The sequence below is a fragment of the Zea mays genome, chromosome 5, assembly GCF_902167145.1.
Source record: "Zea mays cultivar B73 chromosome 5, Zm-B73-REFERENCE-NAM-5.0, whole genome shotgun sequence".
Lineage (NCBI taxonomy): Eukaryota > Viridiplantae > Streptophyta > Magnoliopsida > Poales > Poaceae > Zea > Zea mays.
In genome coordinates this window covers 55,576,528-55,593,893 of record NC_050100.1, presented here as the reverse complement: position 1 = coordinate 55,593,893, position 17,366 = coordinate 55,576,528, and positions in this window count along the sequence as shown.

The window sequence follows — 17,366 nt, the reverse complement described above, 5'->3', positions numbered from 1 at the left end:
ATGCTCAGGATAACCAGCAGGATATAAAATATAACCCTCATTATCCTGAGCCATGGGAGCCTTACCCTTAACAAAATTAGACAATTTCTTGGGGGCATTAAGCTTGACATTGTCTCCCTGTTGGAAGCCAATGCCATCCTTAATGCCAGGGTGTCTCCCATTATAAAGCATGCTACGAGCAAATTTAAAATTTTCATTTTCTAGTTCATGCTCGACAATTTTAGCATCTAGTTTAGCTATATGATCATTTTGTTGTTTAATCATAGCAATGTGATCATGGATAGCATCAACATTAATGTCTCTACATATAGTACAAATATTAACATGATCAACACTAGATGTAGAAGGTTTGCAAGCATTTAATTCATCAATCTTAGCATGTAACATTGCATTTTCATTTCTAAGATTAGAAATAGAAACATTGCAAACATTTAAATCTTTAGCCTTAGAAATTAATTTACCATTCTCAATTTTAAGGCAAGAAATTGATTCATTCAACTTGTCAATCTTAGCAATCAAACTAGCATTATCATTTTTAAGGTTGATAAGAGAATCGTCACAAACATTTGATTTCTCAACCTTAGCAATTAATTTGGCATTTTCAATTCTAAGGTTAGAGATAGTGTCATGGCAAATGCTAAGCTCACTAGTTAATTTTTCACATTTCTCTACTTCCTGAGCATAGGCATTTTTTACTTTAACATGCTTTTTGTTTTCCTTAATAAGGAATTCCTCTTGGCTATCCAAGAGTTCATCCTTTTCATGAATAGCTCCTATCAATTCATTTAACTTTTCTTTTTGTTTCATGTTAAGGTTGGCAAAAAGTGCAAGCAAATTATCTTCATCATCACTAGAACTACCCTCATCACTAGATGTAGTATATTTGGGGGTGTTTCTAGCTTGTACTTTCTTTTTCTTGTCGTCATTTGCCATGAGGCACTTGTGACCGACGTTGGGGAAGAGGAGGCCTTTGGTGACGGCGATGTTGGCGGCATCCTCGTCGGAGGAGGAGTCGGTGGTGCTTTCGTCGGAATCCCATTCCCGACACACGTGGGCATCGCCGCCTTTCTTCTTGTAGTATCTCTTCTTTTCCTTCCTCTTTCCCTTCTTGTCGTCGCCCCTGTCACTAGAAATAGGACATTTTGCTATAAAGTGACCGGGCTTACCACACTTGTAGCAAACCTTATTGGAACGGGGTTTGTAGTCTCTCCCCTTCTTTTGCTTGAGGATTTGGCGAAAGCTCTTGATGATGAGCGCCATCTCCTCGTTGTCGAGCTTGGAGGCGTCGATGGGGAGCCTACTTGACGTAGACTCTTCTTTCTTCTCCTCCATCGCTTTGAAGGCGACAGGTTGCACCTCGGGTGTGGAGGTGGTGCCACGCTCGATGATTTGTTTGGATCCTTTAATCATTAATTCAAAGCTCACAAACTTTCCTATAACCTCCTCGGGAGACATTAGCTTGTATCTAGGATCACCACGAATTAATTGAACTTGTGTAGGATTAAGAAAAACAAGTGATCTTAGAATAACCTTGATCATTTCATGGTCATCCCATTTTGTTCTCCTGAGGTTGCGCACTTGATTCACCAAGGTCTTGAGCCGGTTGTACATGGCTTGTGGCTCCTCTCCTTGGTTGAGGACGAACCGACCGAGCTCCCCCTCGATCATCTCCCGCTTGGTGATTTTTGTCACCTCATCCCCTTCGTGCATGGTCTTGAGCACTCTTTAACCCTTGCACCTTATTATACTCCTCTCGACTTAGAGAGGCGAGGAGTATAGTAGTGGCTTGAGAGTTGAAGTGCCGGATTTGGGCAACTTCGTCTGAATCATATCCTTCATCCCCTACGAATGGTACCTGCGCTCCAAACTCAATAATGTCCCAAATGCTAGAGTGGAGTGAGGTTTGGTGATGCCTCATTTTATGACTCCACATACAATAATCTTCACCGTAGAAAAACCAGTGGTTTGCCTAATGGGACAGAAAGTAATGGAGTATGTTTAGAAATGCGAGGGTAGCGTAAGGGGATCTTACTAAACTTCTTGCGCTCATGGCGCTTGTTGGGGACTTGTTCACGAAGATGTTAAGTATAAACGCCCTTCGTCCGCTGAAGCATTATCTCCCCAAGGATTTAATGAGCTTCGGACGAAGGTCATAAGTAAAGTATCACGAAGATTTCACCTTCGTAATTATATTTGTAGGACAATAATCAATGAAAAATAAAATATAAAGTATAAAGTATTTTCATATGTTTTATTATATGAATATACAAGTATTAAAACATAATATTTAAGTACATTTATACCTTCATCTAGGCGGAAAACAATGATTTAAGCGTGACGTGTCCGTGATTACATGATCGCGTGAACAGTGCCGGGATACTGTTCACCTATTTATAGGCACAGGATGCAACCTGCGCAAAATTACATTTATGTCCTTTACAATCGACTAAAATAATGACACAAAACATCATGGGTCTTTAAGTCAATTCATCTTTAAGTCGGTTCGACCCTTCATCTTGAGATTTGTCTTTGTGCCGAAGCTTTACAGATAATAGCTTCGGCGCTTGCTTCATCATGGGTCTTTTTAGGATCTTCGGCTACGAAGCATACCCCCAACAGTAGCCCCTTCGCGGTGCTAGATCGTTTTTCGTAACGAGCTTGATCCGTGAAAAAGTCTTCTAGGCTTCGGGACGCCGAAGATCCAAAAAACACCTTCCCTGAGCTCGTTGGCGAGAAACGATTAAAATAATCGTCGCGCGTGCCCCATCTTGCACCAATTACGCGCGCGCTAGCGATTCACCATCTCGGACCCTGTGGCCCACCGTTCAGTGAGTGCGGGTGACTGTTTGTTTGGTGCTGGAGACCTTGCCGATTCACCTTCCTACCTGCGGCACTATATAAACAGACGGGTAGGTGTAAAGTTACCACGGCATTCATTGCTATTGCACTGTTTTGCTGCCAAATTTTTAGTCATAGTTGTCACACCCGGTTTTAAGGAACAAAGTCGGGTGCATCTCATACATGCGCCAAGAAGACAACATATACAATAACAGAGTGTATAGAGATAAACGTCATAAAACATCAGAGTATTTATTACATAGCGGAAGACTTATTACAAAATAAAATAATAAATATAAAACGAACTAAGGATCGTCGGCGCCAATGTCAACTGAGAAACGCCACCTAGATCAGATCATACTCCTCGCCTTGTGGCTCCTCCTGAACCACCTGCTCTTCTCCTGTGGGGGGGGTGTGAGACAGCAAGAGTGAGCTCACACATGTTCATCGCTCAACAAGTTGTGGGGAATAATGTGGCATGAACTCACCAAAGGTGGGAGTTCATGAAGTGTAAGGCTGATCAATGATATAAGGCTGAAGCTGAGCATTGCTTTTAAGTTGGTCAAAATTTTATTAGCAATTACTAAGTATATGTAAATACCAACCCTTAGAAATAATAAATAAAAGTAATAATGAAATAATCCCAGATGCAATGAAATGACAGATTGAGTTTAAGTTCCATAATTTAATCATGTGAGTGTCCGAGCCGCTCATGACCGTGAGCACGGCTAGTATACCAGTTTTACACTCTGTAGAGGTTGCGCATCTTTACCCACAAGTCATGTTACCCATTTGCCACAGAGTTGATCAGACTCCATACACCTCTACCAAGGAAGCGAGGCAGGGTACCACTACGAGGCCTTTACAAAGTTCCACTAGCTTCAGAAAACCCGCTACAGTTTATAGGAAGCTCCATTGCAGGAATCCCTCGCCTGACCGCCATCGCAGCAAAATCAACCCAAGGACCTCCCTACACTGACCACTCCCCTACTGCCCTTGCCCCTTTCGGGTAAGGTAGTCATCCACTAGCTTTCCTAGTTAATCAGCCAAGGGCGTCCCATTATACCCTTGTGGTAGCACTGTTTTCCCGGGTGGTTCTCCATGTTCCCATTAACATAATGATCTTATATGAATAATAATAATAAACAGATAATAAAAAGTATAACAATGAGTGATGAATATCTTTATACCCAAAGCCACATAAAGCAATAGCATGTACTACCCAAAAATTTAGTAGTAAAACTAGTGGTGAAACAAGGTATAAAGATAGTCAAAATCTAGGGTATCCTATTGGGTCCCATCAAAATTAACCTATGCAGATCATTATGATGAATAAGAACATGAATAGGTAAAAGAAGTGATCAAGGGCACAACTTGCCTTGAACGAGCTCCTGCTCAGCAGTCTCTACCAGCTGAACCTCAGAATCCTCTATAGCTTGCTCGTCTACTCGCATCAATACAATACATACATAGTATAGCAAAAATTAACATCACACCAAACATGTGAATAAAATACACAATAATAATCTAGATATTAAACTAAGATCACAGGAACTGGAATCATTAAATTTGGAGGTATAGATTTTAAGTTATGGATTTTCTAATGTTTTATGTGCTTAATACAAGATTAAGTGCTAGATAAATTTTAAATCATCTTTCATGTTAAAACAAAGGCACTAATGGTTAGACAATAATATTATAAAAATTTAGGAATTGGAATGGACTAATTTGGAGTTCATATGCATTTTCTATGAATTATACAAATTCTATGAATTGTTTTTATATTAAAACTCATTTTCTAATTCATTTTTCCTGATTTTACAACTCTCTAGACAGGGCCTCAAATACTGAAAACTACAGGGGCTCACTGGTAAATTACCCTAGACTTAGTGAACAATGCCCCCAGGACGGCGGGTTCTATTTTCTTAATCCCCGAGGACTCTTTAACAAAATTCTCGGCCGAAGGGGTATAGTGAGTTCTGGGCTATTGGATTAGAATCGAAGGGTGACAATTAGATCTATCCAACAATCACACGGCCATCGACGAGAACCCTCGGATCACGATCTAAAGGTTTCGATTCAATGAACGCCCAAACGCCATCCGACCGCCCGATTTCACATTGACGGCGATGATCCAGCGACCGAAACGGTGTCCGATTCTCCAATCCGAGCCGCTCGTTGGAGATCGGACGGTGCTCGGGTATCGTCTTCCCCTGTGGTTTCTAACGGCGGCGCCGCGCTCGCACGTCGGCGCAAATGCCGATGAACACCGCGCCTGACCCCACGGTGGTAATCCCTATGTTCTAACAGTGTTGACCCAATGCGTAGATTAAGTCAAATTCACGGGTGGTAGTATTACCGGCAATTGCAGCGCGGACGACGCTGGCCACGGCGCTTGGCGGACGCGCCCCGGTTTCACAACTCCGGCGAGCGATTAGAAGCGCACCGATGGATTTCTTCGCCCAGAGATGCCACGGTTAGATTCGGTAGCTGCCCACGATCACTCCTGGTCACAGGCCAACGACCCGACGTCGCTTAATCGGTAGAACGGCGGCGGCGGATCGTGTTTCCCAGGACAAGCTCGGTGTGCTGGCGGCTGAGGCGAGAGAGGAGTCGCGAGGTCGACGGAGAAGTGGAGAGGGGCGCAGAGGGCACCAATTTATCCCCCCCACGGACCCTGGCACGGGATGGAGGAAGGCCGCCCACGCCCGCGAGGATCACGGCGGCAGGTACGCCATCCGCGCACCCGCAGCGGCTTGGAGATCGGCACTGACCCGACGGGTCCACACGTCAGCCAGAGTCAGTGCGCGCAGTTGTGACACGAGGGACGCGACAATCTGTTCGTGGAGCTGACGTGCGGGGCCCGCAGCCAGTGAGGGCGTGCGTGTGACCGTGGGTGAAGGGGTATTTGGGCTGCGCGGGAGAAAAGGTTGGATGGGCCGAATTGGTTAGCTACCGGCCCAAACAGAGTTTTGGTCTTCTTCCCTTTTTTATTTTATATTTTCTTTTCTCCCTCCCCAATTCAAACTCCAATTTGAAATTGAATTCGAATTTCCATGGCAAACTTGTCTTAAATATCCCACTTGGATATGACATGATATGGATTGATCTATTTTTAATGAGTTTATTTAGTGGTGACTAATGTTTTTCCTCCTTAAATTCTAGTGTTTCCGATTTAATGTTTATTTCCAAATTGGCTTTTACTATATATATGTATATTTTTTTAACCTCATTTCATATAATCACGACATACACACAATAAAGTCTCAGCATGATGCACCATTTTATGACTTCTATTAATCCTCTGGTTTCAATTAAGGTGTTCACATGAAATGACAAATAGATATGGCTCACAGGTATATAAAGGAGCAAAGTTTTCTCCTTTTAGATTTTCTTACAAAGTAGGTATTACAAATCCTACCCCCCTTAAAAATAATCTCGTCCTCGAGATTTAGGAAGGACCAGTGAAAAGATGGGGAAAATCTATGCGAAGCTCTTCTTCTCTCTCCCAAGTAGCTTCATCTTCACCATGGTGACTCCATTGTACCTTGCACATCTTTATCACCTTATTTCTTATAACTCTAGTCAAAGTGTCAAGAATCTTGATAGGGTACTCAGCATAAGTCAGATCATCTTGAACACTAAGGTCCTCCATTGGTAGCTGTTCTTCAGGTACCCTGAGGCACTTCTTTAGTTGGGACACGTGGAATACATCATGTACATCTGCCAGATGATCGGGTAACTCCAGTTGATATGCAACTTCTCCCACTCGCTTTAAGATCAAGAAAGGTCCAATGAAGCGAGGGGACAACTTTCCTTTAACTTTAAATCTCCTCATACCACGGATTGGTGACACCTTCAGATACACGTGATCACCCTCCTTAAACTCCAGTAGTCTTCTCCTATTATCAACATAGCTCTTTTGCCTTGATTGTACAATTCTCAAATTCTCTCTTATCATTCGAACTTGTTCTTCTGCCTCTTGAATAAGTTCAGGCCCAAAGAATTGCCTTTCACCAGTCTGATCCCAATACAGTGGAGTCCTGCACTTTCTGCCATATAGAGCCTCAAATGGTGACATCTTCAAACTGGCCTGGTAGCTATTATTATAAGAGAACTCTGCATATGGTAAGCTCTTATCCCAACTTCCACCATGTTTAAGAGCACAAGCTCTTAACATATCCTCCAGTACTTGGTTAGTCCTCTCTGTCTGTCCATCAGTCTGAGGATGGTAGGCTGAACTAAAATTCAACTTTGTATCCAAGCTCTCATGCAACTTCTTCCAAAATCGAGAAGTAAACTGCGATCCTCGATCAGACACGATCTTCTTAGGCACTCCATGTAAACAAATTATCCGAGTCATATACAATTCTGCTAACTTGGCTCTCGTGTAATTAGTCCTCACAGGTATGAAATGAGCCACTTTTGTCAATCTGTCCACAATCACCCAAATAGAGTCAAATCCTGCTGGGGTGCGGGGTAGTCCAACAATGAAATCCATACCAATTTCTTCCCATTTCCACTCGGGTATCTTCAATGGGTGCAATAGCCCAACTGGTCTTTGATGTTCGGCCTTAACTCTTTGACACACATCACACTTAGCCACATGAGCAGCAACATCTCTTTTCAGTCCATACCACCAATACTTTTGCTTCAAATCCTGATACATCTTAGTGCTACCAGGGTGGATTGAGTGATCAGAATCATGAGCTTCTTTCAATATAGTCTCGCGGAGGCTATCAATCTCCGGAACACATATCCGATCCTTGAACCATATAGTACCTTGCTCATCCTCCGTGAATTCTGGAACTTGACCTTCCGTAATCAGATCCTTAATCTCTTGAATTTTAGCATCACCAACCTGACCTTTACGAATCTCTTGCTCCAAGGTAGGTTCCAACTCGATGGTAACTCCTTCAGTGTGTGTAACCATTCCCAAGTTGAGTCTCTCAAAATCTTTTGCTAATTCATCGGGTAGCTGGACAACAAAAGCGGAGTGAACATGCTCTTTCCGACTCAAGGCATCTGCAACCAAATTTGCCTTGCCCGGGTGATGATGAATCTCCAAGTCATAATCCTTAATAAGCTCCAACCAACGACGTTGTCTAAGGTTGAGATCCTTCTGAGTGAATATATACTTCAAACTCTTATGATCCGTGTACACTTGACAATTGGTTCCCATAATGTAATGTCTCCATATCTTAAGTGTGTGCACAACCGCTGCCAGTTCCAAGTCATGAGTGGGGTAGTTCAATTCATGTTTCCGCAACTGACGAGACGCATAGACGATCACATGTCCTTCTTGCATAAGTACACATCCCAAGCCTTGGCCGCAGGCATCACAATAAATGTCAAATCCTTTCTGTAGGTCTGGCATAACCAACACTGGGGGGTGACATCAATCTCTCCTTCAATTGATCAAAGCTCTCTTGGCATTTATCATCCCACTTGAATTCTCTTCCTTTCTCCAGCAGTGAGGTCATAGGCTTGGCAACCTTAGAGAATCCTTCAATAAATCTCCAATAATATCCTGCAAGCCCCAAGAAACTTCGAATCTCCGTAACTGTAGTGGGTACTCTCCACTCCATTATTTCCTTGACTTTAGCAGGATCCACTGATATCCCTCCATTAGAAATGATATATCAAAGGAATGGCACCTCATCAATCCAGAACTCGCATTTACTGTACTTGGCATAGAGTTGATTATCCCGTAGCTTTTGTAGCACCAATCTTAGATGTTCCTCATGATCACTATCACTCTTGGAATAAAAATATCGTCGATGAAAACCACGACGAATCTGTCCAGATCATGAACACCTTATTCTTTAGATCCATAAAATAGCTGGTGCATTAGTTAGTCCAAATGACATAACGATGAACTCATATAAACCATATCGGGTCGAAAAATCCGTCTTGGCAATATCCGATGGCCTAATCTTCATTTGATGGTAACCTGATCAGAGATCAATCTTCGAGTATACCCTTGCACCTCTCATCTGATTAAATAAATCCTCAATGCGGGGTAATGGACACTTGTCCTTCACAGTGACATCGTTAAGGGTCCTATAATCCATGCACATCCCTTGCGATCCATCTTTCTTCTATACAAATAGAACTGGTGCTCCACAAGGTGAAGAACTCGGACGAATGTACCCATCCTCTTGTAATTCTGTTAATTGCTTCTTAAGTTCCTTTTAGTTCTTCTACGGACATCCTCTATGGCCGTTTGGGAGTAGGGGCAGCCCAGGTAAGGGATCAATGATAAACTCAATTTCCCTATATGGTGGCATACCTGGTAACTCTTCTGGGAAGACATCCGGAAAATCTCTAACCACACGGATGTTGACACCAACAAACTTCCCATCTACTAAGAATGCCGCTAGTCCGATGGTGGTAGTTACTGCAATTTCAACTTCGAATTTTTCTTCTTTGAAACTGGTGAGTTCTACGGTTCCCTTCGCATAATGTATAAACTGCCTTGGCCTTTCTTAACCATGACATACCAAGGATCAAGTCTATACTGCTCTCTTCTAACACTTATAGGGGTAGCCCATCTGGTTTAGAAACACAGGGTAAGAAGGGAAGAATTGTAGACAAGGCGAGTAATTACGAGGAATGTTACTACGGTTGATTTATTAGCTAAGTAGATTAGTGTGTTATCCACTAAAGCTAATACAATACCTTATGGTGGTACATGCTAAGATGCCCAACTATAATGTTGCAATCAATCAAAGAAGCAAATCAAGCATTTATCATCAGAACAATGAACCAACATTTTTTTAAATAGAGAAAATAGTTTAATTTTGTCTTAGGTCTCCTATCTCTAAAAGAGTTCATAATTATAGGATTTCAAGGCGTGAAATCTATCTTGTCTTAGAGTAGAAAAGATAAGAGAAATCAGAGTATGACATCAAAAGGTGAGACAGGATCAAGATAAGGTAAGTATAGAATGAATCAGAGTAAGGTAAGTAGGTAAGTGTTGTCCATTTCTATCTAGGTTTCGTCCTACAGTCAACATTTCCTTTGATACCACTTCTGTCACACCCGGTTTTAAGGAACAAAGCTGGGTGCATCTCATACATGCACCAAGAAGACAACATATACAATAACAGAGTGTATAGAGATAAATGTCATAAAACATCAGAGTATTTATTACATAGCGGAAGACTTATTACAAAATAAAATAATAAATATAAAACGAACTAAGGATCGTCGGCGCCAATGTCAACTGAGAAACGCCACCTAGATCAGATCATACTCCTCGCCTTGTGGCTCCTCCTGAACCACCTGCTCTTCTCCTGTGGGGGGTGTGAGACAGCAAGAGTGAGCTCACACATGTTCATCGCTCAACAAGTTGTGGGGAATAATGTGGCATGATGAACTCACCAAAGGTGGGAGTTCATGAAGTGTAAGGCTGATCAATGATATAAGGCTGAAGCTGAGCATTGCTTTTAAGTTGGTCAAAATTTTATTAGCAATTACTAAGTATAAGTAAATACCAACCCTTAGAAATAATAAATAAAAGTAATAATGAAATAATCCCAGATGCAATGAAATGACAGATTGAGTTTAAGTTCCATAATTTAATCATGTGAGTGTCCGAGCCGCTCATGACCGTGAGCACGGCTAGTATACCAGTTTTACACTCTGCAGAGGTTGCGCATCTTTACCCACAAGTCGTGTTACCCATTTGCCACAGAGTTGATCAGACTCCATACACCTCTACCAAGGAAGCGAGGCAGGGTACCACTACGAGGCCTTTACAAAGTTCCACTAGCTTCAGAAAACCCGCTACAGTTTATAGGAAGCTCCATTGCAGGAATCTCTCGCCTGACCGCCATTGCAGCAAAATCAACCCAAGGACCTCCCTACACTGACCACTCCCCTACTGCCCTTGCCCCTTTTGGGTAAGGTAGTCATCCACTAGCTTTCCTAGTTAATCAGCCAAGGGCGTCCCATTATACCCTTGTCGTAGCACTGTTTTCCCGGGTGGTTCTCCATGTTCCCATTAACATAATGATCTTATATGAATAATAATAATAAACAGATAATAAAAAGTATAACAATGAGTGATGAATATCTTTATACCCAAAGCCACATAAAGCAATAGCATGTACTACCCAAAAATTTAGTAGTAAAACTAGTGGTGAAACAAGGTATAAAGATAGTCAAAATCTAGGGTATCCTATTGGGTCCCATCAAAATTAACCTATGCAGATCATTATGATTAATAAGAACATGAATAGGTAAAAGAAGTGATCAAGGGCACAACTTGCCTTGAACGAGCTCCTACTCAGCAGTCTCTACCAGCTGAACCTCAGAATCCTCTGTAGCTTGCTCGTCTACTCGCATCAATACAATACATACATAGTATAGCAAAAATTAACATCACACCAAACATGTGAATAAAATACACAATAATAATCTAGATATTAAACTAAGATCACAGGAACTGAAATCATTAAATTTGGAGGTATAGATTTTAAGTTATGGATTTTCTAATGTTTTATGTGCTTAATACAAGATTAAGTGCTAGATAAATTTTAAATCATCTTTCATGTTAAAACAGAGGCACTAATGGTTAGACAATAATATTATAAAAATTTAGGAACTGGAATGGACTAATTTGGAGTTCATATGCATTTTCTATGAATTATACAAATTCTATGAATTGTTTTTATATTAAAACTCATTTTCTAATTCATTTTTCCTGATTTTACAACTCTCTGGACGGGGCCTCAAATACTGAAAACTACAGGGGCTCACTGGTAAATTACCCTAGACTCAGTGAACAATGCCCCCAGGACGGTGGGTTCTATTTTCTTAATCCCCGAGGACTCTTTAACAAAATTCTTGGCCGAAGGGGTATAATGAGTTTTGGGCTGTTGGATTAGAATCGAAGGGTGATGATTAGATCTATCCAACAATCACACGGCCATCGACGAGAGCCCTCGGATCACGATCTAAAGGTTTCGATTCAATGAACGCCCAAACGCCATCCGACCGCCCGATTTCACATTGACGGCGATGATCCAGCGACTGAAACGGTGTCCGATTCTCCAATCCGAGCCGCTCGTTGGAGATCGGACGGTGCTCGGGTATCGTCTTCCCCTGTGGTTTCTAACGACGGCGCCGCGCTCGCACATCGGCGCAAACGCCGATGAACACCGCGCCTGACCCCACGGTGGTAATCCCTATGTTCTAACAGTGTTGACCCAATGCGCAGATTAAGTCGAATTCACGGGTGGTAGTATTACCGGCAATTGCAGCGCGGACGACGCTGGCCACGGCGCTTGGCGGACGCGCCCCGGTTTCACAACTCCAGCGAGCGATTAGAAGCGCGCCGATGGATTTCTTCGCCCAGAGATGCCACGGTTAGATTCGGTAGCTACCCGCGATCACTCCTGGTCACAGGCCAACGACCCGACGTCGCTTAATCGGTAGAACGGCGGCGGCGGACCATGTTTCCCACGACAAGCTCGGTGTGCTGGCGGCTGAGGCGAGAGAGGAGTCGTGAGGTCGACGGAGAAGTGGAGAGGGGCGCAGAGGGCACCAATTTATCCCCCCCCCCCCCCCGCAGACCCTGGCACGGGATGGAGGAAGGCCGCCCACGCCCGCGAGGATCACGACGGCAGGTACGCCATCCGCGCACCCGCGGCGGCTTGGAGATCGGCACTGACCCGACGGGTCTACACGTCAGCCAGAGTCAGTGCGCGCAGTTGTGACGCGAGGGACGTGGCAATCTGTTCGTGGCGCTGACGTGCGGGGCCCGCAGCCAGTGAGGGCGTGCGCGCGACCGTGGGTGAAGGGGTATTTGGGCTGCGCGGGAGAAAAGGTTGGATGGGCCGAATTGGTTAGCTGCCGGCCCAAACAGAGTTTTGGTCTTCTTCCCTTTTTATTTTAGATTTTCTTTTCTCCCTCCCCAATTCAAACTCCAATTTGAAATTGAATTCGAATTTCTGTGGCAAACTTGTCTTAAATATCCCACTTGGATATGACATGATATGGATTGATCTATTTTTAATGAGTTTATTTAGTGGTGACTAATGTTTTTCCTCCTTAAATTCTAGTGTTTCCGATTTAATGTTTATTTCCAAATTGGCTTTTACTATATATATGTATATTTTTTAACCTCATTTCATATAATCACGACATACACACAATAAAGTCTCAGCATGATGCACCATTTTATGACTTTTATTAATCCTCTGGTTTCAATTAAGGTGTTCACATGAAATGACAAATAGATATGGCTCACAGGTATATAAAGGAGCAAAGTTTTCTCCTTTTAGATTTTCTTACAAAGTAGGTATTATAATAGCCGAAGCTTAATCATCGTGCTCAGACGAAACTTCGCTTGTGATTCTGCTTCGGAACAAGAGTAAGAGCTTCGGAGGAAAACAAAAAAGTCAACGCCAACTTCGGAGAAAAACAAAAAAGTCAACACCAAAAATTTCAAGTAAGTCATAATCAAATGGCCAGAGTTCGCTCTACTACTCGGGTCGATCGTGAGGGAGATGAGACCAAAGCTACCGAGACTGTTCCTATTTCGGAAGCAATGAAGCGCTCGGGGTTGGTAACATCGGAGGACATCCCTGCTGCCGAAGCAGAACATGCTACTGTTGAAGAAACTGATTCCGAAGATGATTACAGCAGTGCAGTGCCGAGCAAGCCTAGCCACCTGGACATCGGAAAGTCCACCATCTCCGAAGCTGATTTTCCTAAGATGGTGAAGCTGGGCTATCTTAGTGAAGCGAAGAAGGAATTGATTCGTTTTGGTGGAGAAGAAACTATCCCGAAGCCGGGAAAAAAATGAAGTGGTGGTTTTCAAAAGTCTTTTTAAAGCTGGTTTAAGATTCCCTCTGAACAAGATGATTGCTGGTGTGTTGAAGAAATATAGGATCTACCTTCATCAGTTGACGCCTAATGCTATTGTTAGGCTGAGTGTTTATATCTGGGCCCTGCGAAGCCAGGGGGTGGAACCATTCTCCGAAGGTTTCTGCCGAGTACACGAACTGCACTACCAAACCAAGGCTAGGGGGGATGGTTTGCATGAAAATTTTGGCTGCTACAACTTTGCTTACCGCAAAACTATAAAGTTCCCAGTGATTAGCTACCGAAGCAAATGGCCAGCAGGATGGAAATCTGAATGGTTTTATGTCAAAGTTGACGAAGATGAAGATAAATTGGTCCAGAGTCCGTTAGAACTAACCTTCGGAGAAACAAGACCCCCATGCAACATGGAACGGGGGAGGCCGAGCCAGATTGCCCTGGCTGAATTTCGAGTAATTGCAGATAGGGATGGCAACGGATAAATTATCCGCGGATAGTGTCTCTAGACATCCATATCCGTGACTTATATCCGATATCTGAACCCGTACCCGTTACCCGCTATGGATAACAAACAATATCCACATCCGTTACCCGCGGGTAACCGATATCCGCGGATATATCCGTTTGCCCACTACACATACAACATATTTAAATCTAACAAATTCAAATATGATATCATATTTGTTCAGCAAATTTAAATATGATATCATATCCGTTTGCTCACTATTGAATCTTCCATCTCGATCATCTAAAATAAAGTTGCATGCACATTAGTATCTATATACTTCAAATATAACATATTGGAAAAATGAAGAAAAGTGCTGAATATCAAATATAGCAGGGACTGTGGTGGCGGACTGGCGGGCGCAGTGGCGGCACTCGGTAGCGACTGCGGTAGGAGCCGGAGTGCCGGACTGCGGCGGGAGTCTGGGAGAGGAGAGATGGAGTGGGCGACGGCGGTAGGAGTGGGAGAGGATCAGAGGAGAGATAGAGTGGGTTTGGAGCGAGAGCGACCGAGTGAGGGCTTCGCTGCCTGGAACAGTGGAATCTAGGCTTGTGGCCTTGTGGGCTGTGGCCCGTGGGCCTGTGGGACGGGAGTACGTGATATTTTAATGGATATTCGGGTATTTGGGTATGGATACTGAATTTTTGTATCCGTTTTAAAAATATCCACGGATATCAAGTGCTACCCGTATCCATATCCATGGGTACAGACTCGTACCCAAAACCGTACCCTAAGAGCACCTAGAAGGGGGGGTGAATAGGTGATCCTGTAAAACTTGAACTTAATGCCACAAAAACTTGGTTAAGCGTTAGCACAGTATTGCCAAGTGGCTAGAAAGAAGTCTTAGCGAAACACAATAACCACAAGAGAATCAACACAGGTAGACACAGTGGTTTATCCCGTGGTTCGGCCAAGTACAACACTTGCCTACTTCCAGGTTGTGGTGTCCCAACGGACGAGGGTTGCAATCAACCCCTCTCAAGCGGTCCAAAGACCCACTTGAATACCACGGTGTTTGCTTTTCTTTTCTATATCCCGTTCGCGAGGAATCTCCACAACTTGGAGTCTCTTGCCCTTACAAAGATGTTCACAAAGAATCACGGAGTAAGGGAGGGATTAGCAACTCACACAAGACACAAAGATCACAGCAAATACGCACACACAAGACCCAGACTTAAGCTCAAAAGACTAGCACACTAGAATGGACCTCAAATCACTAGAATGTCGAACAAGTGCGCAAGAATGGAGTGTGAGTGATCAAGAGTGCTCAAGGAATGCTTGGTGTTTTCCTCCATGCGCCTAGGGGTCCCTTTTATAGTCCCAAGGCAGCTAGGAGCCGTTGAGAGCAATCTGGGAAGACAATTCTTGCCTTCTGTCGCCTGGCGCACTGGACACTGTCCGGTGCGGATTTCCTTCCTTATTTGGTGAAGCCGACCGTTGGCAGCCTTGGAGCCGTTGGCGCACCGACAGTCCGGTGCCCCCTCCCGACCGTTGGTTCGGCCACGTGTCTCGCGCAGATCGCGCAGCCGACCGTTGGCCCGGCCGACCGTTGGCTCACCGGACAGTCCGGTGCACACCGGATAGTCCGGTGAATTATAGCCGTACGCCGTTAATTTATTCCCGAGAGCACCAAGTTCGCCTGAGCTAGCCTGGCACACCGGACAATGTCCGGTGCACCACCGGACAGTCCGGTGCACCCAGACAGCGCTGGCTTTGGCTGAAACAAAGCTATCTCTCTCCAATTTGTTTTCTCCTGTTTTCAGCACTTAGACACAATACATTAGTCTCTAAAACAATGTACTAAGTCTGAGAAACATACCTTTATACTTGATTTGTACTTTGTCCACCATTTGACATTTAAGCACTTGTGTTGGACACTAAATCACCAAAACACTTAGAAATGGCCCAAGGGCACATTTCCCTTTCAATCTCCCCCTTTTTGGTGATTAATGCCAACATAACATAAAGCAAGTAGAACAAGTGCAAAATCAATTCAAATAAGAACTCAAATTTGTTTTGAATCAAATTTAGCATATATGGATCATTCTTTGCCACCACTTGGTTTGTTTTTGCAAATCGAGCTCAATTTCCTAACTCTAAGTCAAACACACTTGTAGAGACATAAAGAGAGTTGTTCCAATAGAAATTGATCACAGTGTCAAAAACTCCCCCTTTTTCCCATAATTAAGCCTTCTCCCCACAAGAGACAAACAAGAGTATTTTGTCAAACAGAGGCAAATAAGAGTATTTTGACAAACAAAAACTCTAACTCTACTATTTTCAAAATTCACAAGTGGTAGCTGATCCATTTATTGCTTTGGCCTTATTTTCTCCCCCTTTGGCATCAAGCACCAAAACGGGATCAATTTTGGCCCTTTAACCCCATTGCCTTACCAGAAATCTTCAACTAAGAGTAAAAGGCAATAAGAGTACTAAGATGAACTTGGAAGAAGGTACTCGTTCATCGGAGTGCAGTGGAAGTCTTTCATGGTCCAAGTCCACCTTTTCCCTTTCAATCCACCTTCGAAACTAAATCAGGTAAACTCAAGCATACAGTTAGCCTCAAGGGGTCAAGTTGTAGCACATCTCCCCCTAAATTTGTGCATCACTTGCAAATGGACTTGTAAGGTCCGGGGAGTGCTTGTACAACTTGAGCACCATAAATAAACAACAATATGCATACGGAACATGATCAAAGGCATAAACACATGTATGCTATAAATCAATCCAAGTTCCGAGAATCTAAGACATTTAGCTCACTACGCAACTTGCAAAAGGTCTGTTCATCTAAAGGCTTGGTAAAATATCGGCTAGCTGGTTCTCGGAGCTAACATGAAACACTTTGATATCTCCCTTTTGCTGGTGGTCTCTCAAAAAGTGATGCCGGATGTCTATGTGCTTTGTGCGGCTGTGTTCAACAGGATTATCCGCCATGCGGATAGCACTCTCATTATCACATAGGAGTGGGACTTTGCTCAGATTGTAGCCAAAGTCCCTGAGGGTTTGCCTCATCCAAAGTAGTTGCTCGCAACACTGTCCTGCGGCAACGTACTCGGCCTCAGCGGTGGATAGGGCAACGGAGGTTTATTTCTTAGAACTCCATGACACCAGGGACCTTCCTAAGAATTGGCACGTCCCCGATGTACTCTTCCTATCGACCTTACATCCAGCATAGTCGGAGTCTGAATAT